This window comes from Ornithodoros turicata, chromosome 2, assembly GCF_037126465.1.
Source record: "Ornithodoros turicata isolate Travis chromosome 2, ASM3712646v1, whole genome shotgun sequence".
NCBI classification, from domain to species: domain Eukaryota; kingdom Metazoa; phylum Arthropoda; class Arachnida; order Ixodida; family Argasidae; genus Ornithodoros; species Ornithodoros turicata.
In genome coordinates, this window is record NC_088202.1 from 106,770,929 (window position 1) to 106,778,087 (window position 7,159).

A 7,159-nucleotide genomic window follows, 5' to 3' on the forward strand; every position below is an offset into this window, starting at 1 on the left:
CCGGCGTGCTGGCGCCAGCTCTCCGCAACTTCCCATAGAGCCCATAGTATAGGTAAATTCACACAACACTGGGCACACGACCAATAAGAATGCAGCGATTGCTCCCTCAATCCTCCAATCAGAAGTCTTTCCGTCCGGCTCGCAGGCCGACCGGTTCTGGCTGTTGCTGACTTCTGCTTTCCATATTGGCCTGTACCGGCTACCCCTGACCTCTAGGTCTACTAGCTTTCATGCACGCCGTAAAGTTATTCAGTGGTTCCCAAACAACTGTCAAAAGTGTCGTAATGAACAGAAATTTATTTGAATCATTATACCGATACAATCGGCAGGTTGACGCATTTACATGCACGGAGCGTACTGAGTCCTTTGCGTAGCGCTTCCCGGCATATTAGAACAAAGATCAAACTTGCAAAACACGCATATCGACACAGCTTATTCCCGGCAACGAACAACTGTCCAGTGATTTTCCCAGCACCCCTCCACCCCCAATTTGTCGACCCCCCCCAGGAATTGCTCACGACCCCCCCCCCCCCCCAGGGGAGTGTCACTTGGCCCTGTCGAGTATTCAAATCAAACCTTGGTATTTACGATGCGTACTGGTTTTGAACGCTGTGAGTAAAGCATAAAAAGTAACAGCGGTTTAACGTGGTTTCACCGGATCATCGTGCGAGAGCACGGTGCACTCGACGGATCACGTTGCTAAATGTGTGGTAACTGTACTTGTGAACGAGATATACAGGAACGAGACCGAGTATTGTGCTCTTGCACTAAAATATTGGTTTCGTCGCTTCGGCTGCCAGTAGAACCAGCTCGCCTCTGCGCAGCTCGCGCGAGATGCATGTCTCAGGCATGTTGACGCTCTGATGAAGATATCCACCGAAGGACCACAGATTCCGCGACAGCAGGTGACGCCTGATGGTACGTAGCGCTGACAAGTACCACGAGTTGGATAAAGCTTTTGAAAAATGGGTCCGGAAACCAAGGAAGCTACGAAGGAGAAACTTACCGCTTCACATGTAGAGAACTGCGAACTGCGCCCTTCTCGTGACCTGTCCTTGTTTTCTGTTTCTAATGTCACACAACATTTTTGCCAGAAATGAAGATGCTCGCGAGGGAGGTATGTACCCGAAATCCACCATTAAGAATAAAACGCTTAAAAATAAAACATTTAAGAATAAACCGCTTCAAAAATACACGGCTAAAAATGAATTGGGAAGAATAAACCGGTTAAAATATCCGGTTAAATGTCACCTGCTAAGAATCCATCATTAAAAATAAACTGTTTCAAAATCCCCCATCATCCAGCACAGGGGCGGATTGATTGTATTCTGCGTCGGGTTAAATCAGGTTATTTTATGTTAGTTTAGTTTAGTTTCGGTTAGTTTAGGCTAGCTTGGCCTTGTGAGGTTAGTTCAACTCCCTTGCTTGCAGTTTACCATGCTTTGGGGGTGCGGGCATAAGACTGAGAGCCGGTTTCACCTCACTTTTGAAAGATATATTTTTAAGCGTAGGTTTTTAACGATTTTTTATTAACGGTGGATAGTCACGCAGTTCATTTTTATCGTGGGTTTATTTAAGCGTATATTCCGGACAGTTTATTTTTAACGGTGGATAATTACGCGTTTATTCCTGAGCGCTTATTTTTAACGGTTTCAAATAGGCTACACCCGCTCGCAATTCTGGACTACCTATGTGGTATTTTGAGAGCAGCAAAACAATGTTCACCGTAATAAAGCGTTACTGTTTGAAAACTGAATGTCGCTTCATTTAGTCAAAAACACAGTTGTTAATGGGCAATTAAGTCTTCTAAAGCGCATTTGTACCCCCCATCAGTGGTTTCCGCAGAAATTCACTGCTGGGGGGGGGGGGGGGGGGAGGGTGCCGAGCTTTCAAGGGGGGGAGGGTATGCTTGATGAAAGTTCCACTTGCGGAGTTTTTCTTAGACACGGAAATAATCAATCGTGGCACAATGCTGACATATCTGGACAGCTTTGCCGTTTTATTTGTACATGTTATTACGTTAGAACACAGTACATTAGAATACAGATTATGAACGGCATTTCAACATTAAGATGCATAATCACGCGACCGACAAAGAAAAAAGCGCATTGTCTCACGAAGTTCAATGAATACCTAGCAACCAACGGTGAAAACCTTAGACGAAAAAAGCAGAGTACCTCGCTTGATTGAGTTGGGCGCAAATAGTTCTTGATGATCCACATTGAGTTTGCGTGCCCGCACGCATTTTTGCTCGTATATGCGCGCAACATATGCATTGAACAGTTACTTTGAAATGATTTTGGACAAATGCATGGTACGATCATGTGCATGTCTGTGGTCCTACAGCCCAAGTTTGAGAGTACAGGATGTAATTTTCTGCGCTGGACTTACTACCAGAACGTGTTGGTGGCCAGCTGGTTGGGGTCACCTGAGAAATTTCAGAGGGGGTGTTGCAAAAATGCAGGGAGGGTGTACACCCCCCTGGGGGGGTGTAGGGAAATCCCTGCCCCTCATTCCACTCCTTCATCCCGATTCCTCCAAAACGGAAATCCTGGGAAAAGCCACTGGGTCACATCATACGTGACGTCATAGGATATGGTCACGTGGTTGTGACGTCATGTGACATCGTCACGTATTATGTCGCACCGCCCCACAGATTTCCAACACCCCCCCTAGAAGAAAATCCTGGGAAGATCACTGACTGTCACATACTTGCGCACAATCCCTTGATCGTCATGTCCTCATCTGCTACACGTCAAACATAAAATGATGCTGCTTCCCGAATCCTATTTTCTTGTCACCGCTATGCAAATCTGAAGGCGCTCGAACGTGTTCATCCACCCAGAATTCACGACACTTCAGTCTAAAATCCGATTGGCTGTTCGTAGACCGATGATTGTGTCGTGAACGTCGAGAAACAGTACAACACGATCAAAGACATCATAATACACGGATAAGACGGCGAACGCACTTGCCTCCCAACGAAACACACCGCCGACCCGGCGTCCACCGTTCAAATTTCAAATGAAACAGTGTTGCCAGGTTACTTAGGCGGAAATTGAGGAGGTCGGCATGAGAAAACTCAGTAGAATTCAGTAGATGTATTAAAAACAAGGGCGAAACGCTCCACGGCGACCTAACTTGTGGGCCATATGATAAATAAACACGAACTATCACGATATATAAGTGATAGAATAAGCAAAATATACTGGTTATTTGGTGTATACAGTAAAGACGTGCTTGCCGTGCTTGCACACGGTCATTCGATGACGTACTCTCGCCCCCCCCCCTCATACATATGTACAATCAGTTTCTACTAAGTCACAGTGAAGTTATAGCAGTTCTTGTTTCCTATCAGTCGCTCCGTGTGCAGCAGTCCAGTGATAGTTTCTGTCGAAAGCTGCTTCGTTTTCATGAGGTTGACCTAAAAAAATATTCGTTCCACGGACGCGCTCGAATGCGGCAAGCAGAGGAGGTCTACAACGAAACTTCCTAACGACGGAAGCATAACCCGTCGTAACTTGTCCTCATGTTTGCTATGTTACCGGGTGTCCTGTGGAATATGCATACTTCTGCAGTGTATTTGCTATAAATTGTTTTACTCAGGCAGCCGCTCGCTTTTTTAAAGGTGACTGCTTGCAGATGCCACATAACGCGTATACCCCTCACTATGTCAAAATGACATGATTTTCTCGCTCGTACGCGGACTACGATGCAACCAGAGAGTGTCAGCAAACGTGAATTGGAGTTCGCTGTGTAAACCCACGCTTCAGGAAAAAAATTCGTTAGATTTAAGCGCGTTTTGATCTTTTTTTGAATATTTCAGTATACGGACTCGAAGTCCAGTAGATCTACTGAAATTTCAGTAGGCCTGACAACACTGAAATGAAACCGCCGAGTGAGTACGCAGCACGCAGGCGAGCAAGCGCGAAGCGCCGTTTTCGAATTCCGGCAACCAATCCGGACACGCCTGGGGCCTCCGACCAATAGGGAGGCACGGATTGCTCCCTGTGGGGGGCTGCTGGCGCCGTCCTGCTCGCGCAGTTGTTCATGTTGTCGATGGGATGACCGTGTTACGTGAGTGGAGCAGCGGACGCCGGTTCGTCGTCACAACTTTCGGTTTTAAATGCATTGCAATAATGCTGTCGTGTCTGTGTTGAGTGATCATATGGAGTCTTATAGTCTTCCGCAATAATGCGATAAGGCATATGAATTCCCACATCATCCCACCAGGCTATAGCGCTGGTGTGTGCGCTAGGGGACACCACACCAGGCTGGTGTGTACACCAGGGCACGCCACAACCGTCCGACACCACAACATTTTAAATGCGCCACAACACACCACAACGGTTTAAATGTGTTGCAATATTGCTGGCGTATTTCTGTTGAGTGGTATATGGAGCCTTGTGACGTTCCGTAATGATGTAATAAGGCATATGGATTCCGATATCAGTCGCATATAATAAAACTGGATATATAGCTATGTGCTATCAGACTAGTGTTGGTGTGTACGACAGGGCACACCACAACAGTCTGGTGCGTACGCCAGGACACAGCAAGCAGTCTAGTGTGTACGCCATGCCACACTACAGCAGTCTGGTGTGTACACCAGGACACACCACAGCAGTCTGGTGTGTACATCAGAACACACTACGACAGTCTGGTGTGTACACCAGGACACACTAGGAAACACCAGACAAGCCTGGTGTTTTTTTCAACTGGGATAAGTAACCCCGGATTCATTTGTTTGTGATTGAGTGTCAATTACGTGGTCCTATTTTCCAGGCTCAAAAGAAGAAGAAAAAATAAGACAACAGCAACAGAACATACACTATTAGCATATCTCGAGGAAGTACTGTTCGTAGCTCAAACGCTATAGGCCCTCGGACAATCCTTGAAGGGTATACTTGAAGGGTATAAATATTTCACGCAGGCGGTAAAGTTAGGACCCACGTCCAGGGTTGAACAGTACCACCACGCCTAAGGGACTAAATTTCGCACATTTGCGAACTAACATTTATGACAAGACATTACCACCCTAAAAGGTAAACTCTGACCACCTGTTTTTTAAGTGTATATTATATCATTGTATCACGGTAATGACCGTTCTAGTGCAGTCCGCAGTACGTAAGCAATGATGGGGTCCGCAAACTAGTGACCTTGATTGAAGAGTGTAGTATGGTTAAAGGGCACTAAAATGCAGAAACAAGTTCACTTCAAATTACGTTGCACGCTATGTTAATTTCGTACTTGTTATCACAATTCAAAACTTTGATTCCGTTACGGAGCTACAATCGAAATTATACAGGACTCTTTCTTGCTTCGGTGCTAACCAGTGAACGTAGTTTCAGCTAGTGCATCGGTGTTTTTAGTCCATGCTGCGCGTGCACGCGCGTGCCACGCACTGATCCCTATGCATAAAGACTGTAATAGCCCGCCATAGCTGTATCGCGCATAGGAGAGGGGCTCGTGGGAGAAAGGTGCGGCAACCGGCCGCCATGTTGGAGGGCCCAATGGCGCAGGCTGCTCGCATAGGAAACAATGGGAAGCGATTTGATTTGGAGCATTTGTTGAACTTTAAACGCTCCTCATTGCTGATTAGCACGCATCTTTCTTAGGAATCAGTGTGCTGATGTATTCCAAACGTGCTTCAACAGTGTTCCCGTAGTTTTTAATGGTAATTGCCTTCTTTTTCTTGGGAGAACTGATGTTCTGAGGCTGGAACGACATAGAAGGGACAATCACATACAAGGCCTCAAGTTGCTTAAGAAATTAACGATGAAAGATGAAAGTCACTGAAAAGGTTAGCCAGCTGTAGGACTCGAACCCACATCTTCTGGATTACCGGTCCAGGGCTCTACCAATTGATCAAAGCTAACACGCCTTCTCAGCGACTTCCAGGGTGCGTCATCTGAAAGGACAAACCAGTCACTCTCTCTCTCACTCGTCCTCCTTTCACTCTTACATTTTTGCACACTCATACACATGAGTAAGAGTAAGTAAAAATGTAAGAGTGAAAGGAGGATGAGTGAGAGAGAGAGTGACTGGAGCCAGAAGATGTGGGTTCGAGTCCTACAGCTGGCTAACCTTTTCCGTGACTTTCATCTTTCATCGTTCTTTTTCTTCTCCGCTGGCTGTACTCCGAATATGGGGTCGTAAATGTCGTGCACGGGGAGCATACGCATGAAGAAATTTGGTGAATGTCAACCTATAAAATTGACTCTTTTTGCTCAGAAAGGGTTCACACTGTTTGTTATTGTAAAATAGTTCCGTTTTTTTTGTGTGGTTTTTGTTTGTTGTTCGGTTTTCGCGTGGTGTTTGGTTTTCCTGTGGTGTTCGGTGGTTTTCGTTCATTATTGTGTGGTTTTCCTGTGGTGGTTCCGCGGTTTTCGTTCGTTATTGTGTGGTTCTCGTTTGGCTTTTTCCATTATCGTATCATGTTCTACGACTGTGTGCGTGTTCTACAACAAGACCTCGTTCCTTATTGTGAAGGAGCTCATTATTTTATTCACCACACCACCACCAGCAATGGGGTGGAGTATCGCCCGTGGCAATGAAACTCTCCATTTATTGTTACGATTGCGTTGCAGTTGTTCAGCTGTCAGCGCAGTTCATTACAGAAATTCGAAGCGCTGTGCACGAAGAGCATGCACACGCATGACTTATTACACATGCTGTAGGAGCGACTGCACTTTCGAGGTTAACACAGCAGTTTCTACAGGGTGTCCCAGAAAACGTGTCATTGAATTATAATAAAAAAAACTACGCCACCTAGAATCACGCGGTCAACAGCATTTGTTCTTATTAGGTTTATGCCACCTCCTAATGTGAATGTCATGTAGTCCAAGTTTAATCATGTAAATATTTGCGAACTGAACTCGGAAATTTGCCAAGTAAAGGTCACTTTTTTACCCCACCAATATGAAGAGCGTGCCGAGTTCACTCAAATTCATGATAATTCATAGTGATATTCACGAGCTATCCCATCGGAAAAAAATAGCCGAATATCATGCTTTTCGGAGCACCGAACCATAGCGCGCGATGACTTTTTGAGCGCAATCGCTCTCAGTGCGACGAAAGGAGGTTCCGAAGCCAGCCCACAGAGTGATAGTAGAAAAAGTAACAGTTCCTAAAATTGGGAGAGGGAAAGCATTATCCC